General features: G+C 44.9%; 1 non-coding gene across 1 annotated transcript; it reads right to left on the bottom strand.

The window, feature by feature from the left end:
- Positions 1-12,579: 12,579 nt before the first annotated feature.
- On the bottom strand, positions 12,580-12,653 carry Trnat-ugu. Its single transcript has one exon. It is a non-coding gene; the product is annotated as a tRNA-Thr (tRNA).
- Between the last annotated feature and the right edge of the window lie 636 nt (positions 12,654-13,289).

The raw sequence follows: 13,289 nt of genomic DNA, 5'->3' as shown, positions 1-13,289 counted from the left end.
GTAGGTCACAGTCAGTATATTTGTAAGCACTAAGCCGGCTTCAGCTCAAAAGCACACGAAAGGAGGACTAGAGATAAGTGAAGGTTCGTTATGGAGGTGAAATAGAGGAGAAGTAGGCACATGGAAAAATTAAAGTAAACAAAGTATAAGAAGTAGACAGAAGAACATTATAAACTGGCCAAGAAAAGATTTAATAAATAGAGAAGAAAAAAGAAAAAAGCATGTGCACCGATAGGAGCGAAAACAAGACATATTAAAAAAAAAATAGCACACTGCTAAGGAACAATGGCGGAAGAATGGAGGGGGCACCATCAAGGTCACGTTACCAATAAGTAGCTCGCACTCTAACTAAATTCACTTAGGAATTATCTGACTTCCTTAGATTTTCATCTTTGCATGGGCTGCTGCAACAGTTCAATGCGAAGTAACATTCACCTATGTGTTTTAATAGTTAGTTTTTAGCAGCGCTTTATTTCGTCTTGGAAATAAGACTTTAATTTTTTACACTAATTGTTTGTAATGTTTCTGTGGAGCGCTTTAGAGACGGCAGGCATGGAGGCAGGTTCAAGTGCTTGTATATATTTCAGACGTCCAATGACCATAAATATGTCTTCTTCACTGCAACTGTCGCAGTATTTCCATTTTTCCACCACTATGGCAAGAACTCTGTCACTCTAGATGCGATCATTGAGTGACAAATGTCATGGGATACCTACCAATATCGTGTCGGACCTCCTTTTGCCCTTCTAGTGCAGCAACTCGATGTGGCATGGACTCAACAAGTCGCTGGAAGCCTGCAGAAATATTGAGCCATGCTGCCTCTATAGCCGTCCATAACTGCGACAGTCTTTCCGGTGCAGGATTTTGTGCACGAACTGATCTCTCGATTATCTCCCATAAACGTTCGATGGGATTCATGTCGTGCGATCTAGGTGGCCAAGTAATTAGCTCGAATTGTCCCGAATATTCTTCAAACCAGTCGCGAACAATTGTGGCGTCTGTGACATGGCGCACTGTCATCCATAAGTAGTCCATCATTGTTTGGCAACATGAGGTCCATGAATGGCTGAAAATGGTCTCCAAGTAGCAGAACATAATCATTTCCAGACAATGATTGGTTCAGTTGGACCAGAGGACCCAGTCCATTCCGTGTAAACACATCCATTACAGAACCACCAGCAGCTGGCACAGTGCCTTACTGACAACTTGGCTTCGTGGTGTTTGCGCCACACTCGAAACCTACCATCAGCTCTTATCAAATGAAATCGGGACTCATCTAACCAGGCCACTGTTTTCCAGTCTTCTGGGGTCCAACCGATATGGTCACGATCCCAAGAGAGGCGCTAAAGGTGATGTCGTGGTGTTAGCAAAGGCACTCGTGTCAGTCGTCTGCTGCCAGATTTCACCTCACTGTCATAACGGATACTTTCGTCATACGTCCCGCATTGATTTCTGCGGTTATTTCACGCCATCTTTCTTGTCTGTTAGCACTAACAACTCAACGCAAAAGCCACGGCTCTTGGTTGTTAAGCGAATTCCATCGACCACTGCGTTGTTCGTGGTGAAAGGTAATGCCTGAAATGTGGCCTTCTCGACACACTCTTGACGCTGTGGATCTATTGAATTTTCAAACGATTTCCGAAATGGAATGTGCCGTGCGGCTATCTCCAACTGCCATTCCGCGTTCAAAGTCTGTTAATTCACGTCGTGTGGTCATAATCGCGTCGGAAACCTTTTCACATGAATAGCCTAAGTACAAACGACAGCTCCGTCAGTGGACAGCCTCTATACCTTGTGTACGCGATACTACCGCCCTCTGTATATGTGCATATCGCTATCCCATTATTTTTATCACCTCTGTGTGTTACTCGGCAACAGACAGAGGCGATGCACTCCAGCCACGAGCGCCGGCCCCAGTTCGTTTCCATTCCACGAAGGTCGTAGGATATGGTCTTGGAAACCGCCGACTGTTCTTCTCGAGCTGCCGGAACCAGCGACCACACTAGGCGCCGGCCGCAAGATATTTCCATTTCGTCATCCGCTTCTGGTACTCCTTGTGCGTCTTTCAAACACGCAAGATCCACAAGCACGCCTTCCCCAGTAAGTTCAAGGACCGCAACTAGCTTAGTCCATTTCCTTGTATTTGAAGTGGAGGGATTACGGTCGTGAAAGGGGAGTGTATATATATTTCAGATTGAATTGTGGAGTCTTAAAAGCTGCATGTTAGAAGCTAAATAGTCTATTGGTGATCACACGGGAAAATTTGGTCTGGGGGTGGGGTAAGATTGTACCTAGACTTTGAGAAGGTGCGTGGGGAGAAGCTGCGGTATTTTCATAGAAGGTTATCGCTTTTTGTTAGATGATGTGTGATATTTTCCGAGGTTGCAGTCTACTTTATATGTAAGACTTTGGAAGGAAACGAGGAGCGTCTATTGCTATGCGAAAAATCGATTTTGGCGCTTTTTGACCTTCCTGCTGTTGGTGACTGCAGAAAATGACCAGATTTCTGATCCGTGGGTCATGATGGAGTGCAAGAGTGTGTTGAGTAACTGTTTGTATTTCTGATGGAAAGATCGCTGTCTTTAGTGAGTGGGTACATTTGGTGTAGCAGCCCTATTCCTTTGTTGTTGATGTACTCGTTGTGCTACCTGAAGGTGTTCGTGAGCCAAGAGCTACAACCAGGTATTTTATGTTCGTCTTCCCTTCCACGGTACACCAATTTTATTTGCCGTTAGTTTAGCATCTTGGGATATACGTTTGAAGAAGACGAAGATGAGTTTTGCTATTCTGATGGAGATTTTCCAGAGGTTTACCTAGTGATGAATCTTGTTCAAGCGCTAACAAAGAGAGACAAATGACCTATTAGCTGATGTGAAATGTCATCGTTGTAGATGGAGCTGAATGTTGGTGCCAGACAAAGCCTTGAGGGACTTCTGCTGTTATTTCTCGCAGTTGGTTGTTGCAGCACTGAATCGTGACGAAGAGCCGGTCGCGGTGCCCGAGCGGTTCTAGGCGCTTCCGTCTGGAGCCGCGCGACCTCTACGGTCGCAGGTTCGAATCCTGCCTCCGGCATGTATGTGTGTGATGTCCTTAGATTAGTTAGGTTTAAGTAGTTCTAAGTTCTAGGGGACTGATGGCCTCAGATGTTAAGCCCCATAGTGCTCAGAGCCATTTGAACCATGACGAAGATGTGGCTATTGTTTCGTAAGCTGTTCCCAGTATGAGTTAGAACGCAACGTAACCAGTCAGTAAATTTTAAGCTCTTTCATTTTTGGGGTCTTTGCTCCATCATCAAGGGGCACTTACAGTGCTTAGTTCAGGTGCATTGGTTCCAGGAATCCAACGATTTAGAAAGATACAGAATGTTTACGTCTATCACTTTGATTGCTGAATGCTTTGGGTGGATTAGTAGGAATATTTCTTCTTATTAATTCATTTAATACATTTTATAATCTAAATGATAAACTTAGCTAATCCAGTACCGTATTGCGTCACTGTGTTCCGATCTGCATTCCGCTGTCCAAGCATTATAGGCGTACTTTGTATTGCAATTAGAAAGTGGATATGTGTGGGAGGTTGGAGTGATGAGTTACAAAATTTACAGTTTTACAAAGTGAAGGAAAGGTAGAAAAGCACAATCATCTCTTGCAAAAGATAGTGTCACCAAACTGCAGGAGCCAATCATAGTTTATAAAAACTTCACTCACGGGAGAGAAACGACTTACTCGAAGAAAAAAACCTAACTACCAGTTACTTTCTATATTTATTTATGGCAAGAGAGCCGGCCGGAGTGGCCGAGAGATTCTAGGCGTACAGTCTGGCACCGCGCGACCGCTACGGTCGCAGGTTCGAATGTGTGTGATGTCCTTAGGTTAGTTAGGTTTAAGTAGTTCTAAGTTCAAGGGGACTAATGACCTCAGAAGTCAAGTCCCCTAGTGCTCAGAGCCATTTGAACCATTTATGGCAAGAGATGTTTCAGTTTTTAACTTTTCTTCAGACGCCGTAATACATTTACATGTTCATCAGTACTACGTGTTCGTCAACTGCATTTTGAACGCTCCAGCTGCAAAAGGATACATGCTTTAGTCGACAGTCGACAAAGCTGAAGAAGGTGTAAATGTATTACGATAACTGAATATGAGTGAAAACTCTAGACGCGTGTTAGAAATTGTTATATACAAAAAAGTGGCTGGTTACTCCACAGTCATAAAACTCAACAAAAGAAGGAAGTGAACTAGACTTTTATGGACACTGTTGTATAGGTTGGAGCATTTTAACGTACCGTAGATCATACACCATCCCATATCATCTCCAATAGCGATCTTCCAATGCTTCGTCGTAGTTGCTGTAGTCTACAATGTGGAACTTCTGTCTTACTGGTAAAATACCAGTTAACAAAAGAATGTCACTAAAAAGGTTTACTGTAATGAGGTCGGTTGTTGGCAAAGTTTTTAGCGGTGAGGACACGAAACGATTACATGAAACGTAATGTGATGTACCTGTTGTACGGCACCTGCTGTGTGTTGGAAGATTTATTCTGACAATGTGTATGCATTTCTATCCATAGAGAAAAGTGAGTGATCTGTAGCCAACCGGCTATCACAATGGAAGCTGCCAGATGGATATCAGTTACAAAGCCGCCCATACTGTCGCAGGCCGGTAACCAGTCGCGTGTTATGAAAACAGACGTCTAACTTCTATGTTCACAATATGAACATGAGCCTTATGTTCGAAAACTAGTTAATGGAACAAACGGATACTGTAAAAAATATGACTGGTCCCAGTTTTTTCTGTTTATATTGAACAGCAATGTATCTCTGTTTGCTGTATAAAGTACTTTGCCCAAAAATAATTTGCTGAGAAAACTGAATGTTAAACTCTGAAGGAACTCGGTTAATCGAATTATCAAGAAAATTTAATCCAATGAACAACTTACAACTTAACATTATGTCTTAAAACGCTGCTCCATTTGGCATTTTCCTTTCTTTATTTTTTTCTTTTAGGAATACCAGCAATTGGTGCAATTGGTGCACAAGGCAGTTTGAAGTGAACACACTTTACACAGCAAACACAGATATACTAGGTGAACATTAATAAAATTTCAGGGGCGGATACCTAACTGGAAATGGAGGAAAAATGGTGCTATGAACATATATCCGGAGATTTTTCATTGCCACGGTAGATGGCGCTGACGAATGACAAATCCTCTGTCCACCTGCCGTGAGTTCCTTGTGTGTTGAAGGCTGAGAGATTGACGCAGTGTGCTGTAAAGCCGTCGGCACACGGACCGTGTATCCGAGCGCTGAGCGTGCCGAGTTTCTGACGTCATAGTGTGGAATAGCACGTTCGGGAGTCTTTCCGAACGTGCAGAGCAATATATACCATGTCAGATATTCTGAGCGTGCGTCTGAGCGTTGACCAATGAGATGGCATAACGACACGAACATCACATGCACGCCACCCCCTTTCAGGACAGAGCTGTGAGGCGCCATATTGGCATTCTGTTCAAGCCTATACGTATATACGCCGTTTCTGAGCACCAGCAAATTGAAAATCACTCTTAAACCCGTTGTTAACTGTGTGATTCGTTGCAATAAAATAATGAGAAACATCATATTCGTGGCAAAAGAATTATTGTAACTTGAGTATTATGAGAATATGCCATTTGAAGAGGGCACACCAAGGATCCACCAAAAACACATTGTCCTTGGTACAATTTGTTGTAGTTAAATTTCAACTAGTAACATAGCTACGATTAAAGCTTTTAGCAAGTGTTAACATGTTAGGATTGGCTGTAAACGATAGGTTGTCTGTTTAGCATAGTGAGTAGCGTTGCTGATTATCAACATAATGTGTGACGAGTTGGTGATTCGCGACTTCCCATGTCTGGACATTTTTTGCCTAACATACGCGTTTTTAATAGATTCTGATGCTTTATTATTTGTTTAATGTAAGTACATACTACAATATTTGATGTTATGTAAATGTAAGTTCACTTTCTTTTTGAGGAGTGAGTTTGTTCGACTGGCGTAACCTGCAGGACAGCTTGCGCTGCTTGTATAAAGATATTTTGTTCCTTTCCTTTTAATTTTCTTAATTAACATGTTATAAGGATTCTGCTACTGGGTAGGAACAGTGATCAAGTAAGAATGTGAGAATGATAAAATAATGTTTATCTTATGTGGAGAACTATTGCAAATTTGTGTCGCACTGTTTATAATGGAACTTTCAATGAAATGAACACCCTTAGCTGCTTACAGGCGTTGACATACGTCAACGGGGACAGATGAAAATATTTGCCCCGACCGGGACTCGATCCCGGAATCTCCTGCTTACATGGCAGACGCTCCATCCAGCGGAGCCACCGAGAATACAGAGGATAGACCGACTGCAGGAATTTATCTCTGGCACGCCTCCCGCGAAACCCACATTCTCAACGTATTGCCCCGCACTACATTCGTAGTGCCCCCGCTCACTATACTCATTACTCGCGGAGCGTTGCCGATTCCCGTAAGAGTTCGGGCACTCCTTTGTGCATTCGCACAGAAGAAGAAGATGGTCAAGTGGCCGGAGAGCCTTAACTATACAGGGTGTTACAAAAAAGTACGGCCAAACTTTCAGGAAACATTCATCACACACAAAGAAAGAAAATATGTTATGTGGACATGTGTCCGGAAACGCTTACTATCCATGTTAGGGCTAATTTTATTACTTCTCTTCAAATCACATTAATCATGGAATGCAAACACACAGCAACAGAACGTACCAGCGTGACTTCAAACACTTTGTTACAGGAAATGTTCAAAATGTCCTCCGTTAGCGAGGATACATGCATCCACCCTCCGTCGTATGGAATCGCTGATGCGCTGATGCAGCCCTGGAGAATGGCGTATTGTATCACAGCCGTCCACAATACGAGCACGAAGAGTCTCTACATTTGGTACCGGGTTCGCGTAGACAAGAGCTTTCAAATGCCCTCATAAATGAAAGTCAAGAGGGTTGAGGTCAGGAGAGCGTGGAATTGGTCCGCCTCTACCAATCCATCGGTCACCAAATCTGTTGTTGAGAAGCGTACGAACACTTCGACTGAAATGTGCAGGAGCTCCATCGTGCATGAACCACATATTGTGTCGTACTTGTAAAGTCACATGTTCTAGCACCACAGGTAGAGTATCCCGTATGAAATCGTGATAACGTGCTCCATTGAGCGTAGGTGGAAGAACATGGGGCCCAATCTACATCTACATCTCCATCTACATTGAACTCCGCAAGCCACCCAACGGTGTGTGGCGGAGGGCACTTTACGTGCCACTGTCATTACCTCCTTTTCCTGTTCCAGTCGCGTATGGTTCGCGGGAAGAACGACTGTCTGAAGGCCTCCGTGCGCGCTCTAATCTCTCTAATTTTACATTCGTGATCTCCTCGGGAGGTATAAGTAGGGGGAAGCAATATATTCGATACCTCATCCAGAAACGCACCCTCTCGAAACCTGGACAGCAAGCTACACCGCGATGCAGAGCGCCTCTCTTGCAGAGTCTGCCACTTGAGTTTATTAAACATCTCCGTAACGCTATCACGGTTACCAAATAACCCTGTGACGAAACGCGCCGCTCTTCTTTGGATCTTCTCTATCTCCTCCGTCAGACCGATCTGGTACGGATCCCACACTGATGAGCAATACTCAAGTATAGGTCGAACGAGTGTTTTGTAAGCCACCTCCTTTGTTGATGGACTACATTTTCTAAGCACTCTCCCAATGAATCTCAACCTGGTACCTGCCTTACCAACAATTAATTTTATATGATCATTCCACTTCAAATCGTTCCGCACGCATACTCCCAGATATTTTACAGAAGTAACTGCTACCAGTGTTTGTTCCGCTATCATATAATCATACAATAAAGGATCCTTCTTTCTATGTATTCGCAATACATTACATTTGTCTATGTTAAGGGTCAGTTGCCACTCCCTGCACCAAGTGCCTATCCGCTGCATATCTTCCTGCATTTCGCTGCAATTTTCTAATGCTGCAACTTCTCTGTATACTACAGCATCATCCGCGAAAAGCCGCATGGAACTTCCGACACTATCTACTAGGTCATTTATATATATTGTGAAAAGCAATGGTCCCATAACACTCCCCTGTGGCACGCCAGAGGTTACTTTAACGTCTGTAGACGTCTCTCCATTGATAACAACATGCTGTGTTCTGTTTGCTAAAAACTCTTCAATCCAGCCACACAGCTGGTCTGATATTCCGTAGGCTCTTACTTTGTTTATCAGGCGACAGTGCGGAACTGTATCGAACGCCTTCCGGAAGTCAAGAAAAATAGCATCTACCTGGGAGCCTGTATCTAATATTTTCTGGGTCTCATGAACAAATAAGGCGAGTTGGGTCTCACACGATCGCTGTTTCCGGAATCCATGTTGATTCCTACATAGTAGATTCTGGGTTTCCAGAAATGACATGATACGCGAGCAAAAAACATGTTCTAAAATTCTACAAGAGATCGACGTAAGAGATATAGGTCTATAGTTTTGCGCATCTGCTCGACGACCCTTCTTGAAGACTGGGACTATCTGTGCTCTTTTCCAATCATTTGGAACCCTCCGTTCCTCTAGAGACTTGCGGTACACGGCTGTTAGAAGGGGGGCAAGTTCTTTCGCGTACTCTGTGTAGAATCGAATTGGTATCCCGTCAGGTCCAGTGGACTTTCCTCTATTGAGTGATTCCAGTTGCTTTTCTATTCCTTGGACACTTATTTCGATGTCAGCCATTTTTTCGTTTGTGCGAGGATTTAGAGAAGGAACTGCAGTGCGGTCTTCCTCTGTGAAACAGCTTTGGAAAAAGGTGTTTAGTATTTCAGCTTTACGCGTGTCATCCTCTGTTTCAATGCCATCATCATCCCGTAGTGTCTGGATATGCTGTTTCGAGCCACTTACTGATTTAACGTAAGACCAGAACTTCCTAGGATTTTCTGTCAAGTCGGAACATAGAATTTTACTTTCGAATTCAATGAACGCTTCACGCATAGCCCTCCTTACGCTAACTTTGACATCGTTTAGCTTCTGTTTGTCTGAGAGGTTTTGGCTGCGTTTAAACTTGGAGTGGAGCTCTCTTTGCTTTCGCAGTAGTTTCCTAACTTTGTTGTTGTACCACGGTGGGTTTTTCCCGTCCCTCACAGTTTTACTCGGCACGTACCTGTCTAAAACGCATTTTACGATTGCCTTGAACTTTTTCCATAAACACTCAACATTGTCAGTGTCGGAACAGAAATTTTCGTTTTGATTTGTTAGGTAGTCTGAAATCTGCCTTCTATTACTCTTGCTAAACAGATAAACCTTCCTCCCTTTTTTTATATTCCTATTAACTTCCATATTCAGGGATGCTGCAACGGCCTTATGATCACTGATTCCCTGTTCTGTACATACAGAGTCGAAAATTTCGGGTCTGTTTGTTATCAGTAGGTCCAAGATGTTATCTCCACGAGTCGGTTCTCTGTTTAATTGCTCGAGGTAATTTTCGGATAGTGCACTCAGTATAATGTCACTCGATGCTCTGTCCCTACCACCCGTCCTAAACATCTGAGTGTCCCAGTCTATATCTGGTAAATTGAAATCTCCACCTAAGACTATAACATGCTGAGAAAATTTATGTGAAATGTATTCCAAATTTTCTCTCAGTTGTTCTGCCACTAATGCTGCTGAGTCGGGAGGTCGGTAAAAGGAGCCAATTATTAACCTAGTTCGGTTGTTTAGTGTAACCTCCACCCATAATAATTCACAGGAACTATCCACTTCTACTTCACTACAGGATAAACTACTACTAACAGCGACGAACACTCCACCACCGGTTGCATGCAATCTATCCTTTCTAAACACCGTCTGTACCTTTGTAAAAATTTCGGCAGAATTTATCTCTGGCTTAAGCCAGCTTTCTGTACCTATAACGATTTCAGCTTCGGTGCTTTCTATCAGCGCTTGAAGTTCCGGTACTTTACCAACGCAGCTTCGACAGTTGACAATTACAATACCGATTGCTGCTTGGTCCCCGCATGTCCTGACTTTGCCCCGCACCTGTTGAGGCTGTTGCCCTTTCTGTACTTGCCCAAGGCCATCTAACCTAAAAAACCGCCCAGCCCACGCCACACAACCCCTGCTACCCGTGTAGCCGCTTGTTGCGTGTAGTGGACTCCTGACCTATCCAGCGGAACCCGAAACCCCACCACCCTATGGCGCAAGTCGAGGAATCTGCAGCCCACACGGTCGCAGAACCGTCTCAGCCTCTGATTCAGACCCTCGACTCGGCTCTGTACCAAAGGTCCGCAGTCAGTCCTGTCGACGATGCTGCAGATGGTGAGCTCTGCTTTCATCCCACTAGCGAGACTGGCAGTCTTCACCAAATCAGATAGCCGCCGGAAGCCAGAGAGGATTTCCTCCGATCCATAGCGACACACATCATTGGTTCCGACATGAGCGACCACCTGCAGATGGGTGCAAACTGTACCCTTCATGGCATCCGGAAGGACCCTTTCCACATCTGGAATGACTCCCCCCGGTATGCACACGGAGTGCACATTGGTTTTCTTCCCCTCTCTTGCTGCCATTTCCCTAAGGGGCCCCATTACGCGCCTGACGTTGGAGCTCCCAACTACCAGTAAGCCCACCCTCTGCAACTGCCCGGATCTTGCAGACTGAGGGGCAACCTCTGGAACAGGACAAGCAGCCATGTCAGGCCGAAGATCAGTATCAGCCTGAGACAGAGCCTGAAACCGGTTCGTCAGACAAACTGGAGAGGCTTTCCGTTCAGCCCTCCAGAATGTCTTTCGCCCCCTGCCACACCTTGAAACGACCTCCCACTCTACCACAGGTGAGGGATCAACCTCAATACGGGCAGTATCCCGGGCAACCACAGTCGTAGTCCGATCAGGGGATGCGTGGGACGAGCTGGCCGTCCCCGACAAACCCCCATCCGGACCCCCACAGTGATGCCCATTGGCAACAGCCTCAAGCTGTGTGACCGAAGCTGGGAGCGAAGGGATGCCAACTCAGCCTGCATCCGAACACAGCAGTTGCAGTCCCTATCCATGCTAAAAACTGTTTTGCAAAGAATGTCTGAACTAATCTACAGAGAGCGCAAACAAACCGACAAAATTTAAACGGTTATTAAAATACAAGATTGCCTAGTAAATGCAGTAATGCTGCTACTTGCGCACTGCTGACACTGCTCGGCGGCGGAAGGAGACTAAGCGAAATTACACTATTCAGGTACTAAAACGCGATGCTACACTCTCAAATACTATAATACGCCCGAAATTTATGAATTAAACAATGCAAGTACCAAAAACACGCAAAGAAATTAAGAATTAAACTATGTAACAAACGAGTGAGCTAGGAGTATACGACTTGCTGCTCAGCTGCTTATCCAACGGCGGCAGGGAGCACACTGACTGTGACCAACCGACACTGGCCGTTCAAAACAAAAACAGTAGACAAACGACTACGCGAATTTACACTATTCAATCAAGACATCACCAACAAATTCTGCCCAAACGTTCACAGAAAACCTGTGTTGATGACGTGATTGCACAATTGCGTGCGGATTCTCGTCAGCCCACACATGTCGATTATGAAAATTTACAATTTGATCACGTTGGAATGAAGCTTCATCCGTAACGAGAACATTTGCACTGAAATGAAGATTGACACATTGTTGGATGAACCATTCGCAGAAGTGTACCCGTGGAGGCCAATCAGCTGCTGATAGTGCCTGCACACGCTGTACATGGTACAGAAACAACTGGTTCTCCCGTAGGACTCTCCATACAGTGACGTGGTCAACGTTACCTTGTACAGCAGCAACTTCTCTGACGCTGACATTAGGGTTATCGTCAACTGCACGAAGAATTGCCTCGTCCATTGCAAGTGTCCTCGTCGTTCTAGGTCTTCCCCAGTCGCGAGTCACAGGCTGGAATGTTCCGTGCTCCCTAAGACGCCGATCAATTGCTTCGAACGTCTTCCTGTCGGGACACCTTCGTTCTGGAAATCTGTCTCGATACAAACGTACCGCGCCACGGCTATAGCCCCGTGATAATCCATACATCAAATGGGCATCTGCGAACTCCGCATTTGTAAACATTGCACTGACTGCAAAACCACGTTCGTGATGAACACTAACCTGATGATGCTACGTACTGATGTGCTTGATGCTAGTACTGTAGAGCAATGAGTCGCATGTCAACACAAGCACCGAAGTCAACATTACCTTCCTTCAATTGGGCCAACTGGCGGTCAATCGAGGAAGTACAGTACATACTGACGAAACTAAAATGAGCTCTAGCATGGAAATTAAGCTTTTCCCGACACATGTCCACATAACATCTTTTCTTTATTTGTGTGTGAGGAATGTTTCCTGAAAGTTTGGCCGTACCTTTTTGTAACACCCTGTATATATACATGTCCGAAAGAACAGATACCATCGGTGACCATGCAGCTCGTTAGAACGAAATTTCAATGAAATGAACACCCTTAGCTGCTTACAGGCGTTGACACACGTCAACGGGGACAGATGAAAATGTGTGCCCCGACCGGGACTCGAACCCGGGATCTCCTGCTTACATGGCAGACGCTCTATCCATCTGAGCCACCGAGGATACAGAGGATAGGCCGACTGCAGGGATTTATCTCTGGCACGCCTCCCGCGAAACCCACATTCTCAACGTATTCCTCGGTTGCTCAGATGAATAGAGCGTCTGCCACGTAAGCAGGAGATCTCGGGTTCGAGTCCCGGTCGGGCCACACATTTTCATATGTCCCCGTTGACGTATGTCAACGCCTGTAAGCAGGTAAGGGTGTTCATTTCATTGAAATTTCGTTCTAACGAGCTGCATGGTCACCGATGGTATCTGTTCTTTCGGACATGTCGGACATGTCGGACATAATACCATCTCAGTATATACAATGGAACTTTTATAAGCCTGTGTCCTTATTGATTGGACATGGTACTTTCCTTATTGTCTTAAAACAGGTACATGGATAAAAAAATGGTTCAAATGGCTCTGAGCACTATGGGACTCAACTGCTGCGGTCATTAGTCCCCTAGAACTTAGAACTAGTTAAACCTAACTAACCTAAGGACATCACAAACATCCATGCCCGAGGCAGGATTCGAACCTGCGACCGTAGCGGTCTTGCGGTTCCAGACTGCAGCGCCTTTAACCGCACGGCCACTTCGGCCGGCGGTACATGGATATTCGAGTTTCTATTTGTGTATATTACGTATAGAACAA

This window comes from Schistocerca americana, chromosome 2, assembly GCF_021461395.2.
Source record: "Schistocerca americana isolate TAMUIC-IGC-003095 chromosome 2, iqSchAmer2.1, whole genome shotgun sequence".
Classification (NCBI taxonomy): domain Eukaryota; kingdom Metazoa; phylum Arthropoda; class Insecta; order Orthoptera; family Acrididae; genus Schistocerca; species Schistocerca americana.
The sequence above is the reverse complement of the archived record's forward strand: the minus strand, read 5'-3'. Positions and strand labels throughout refer to the sequence as shown.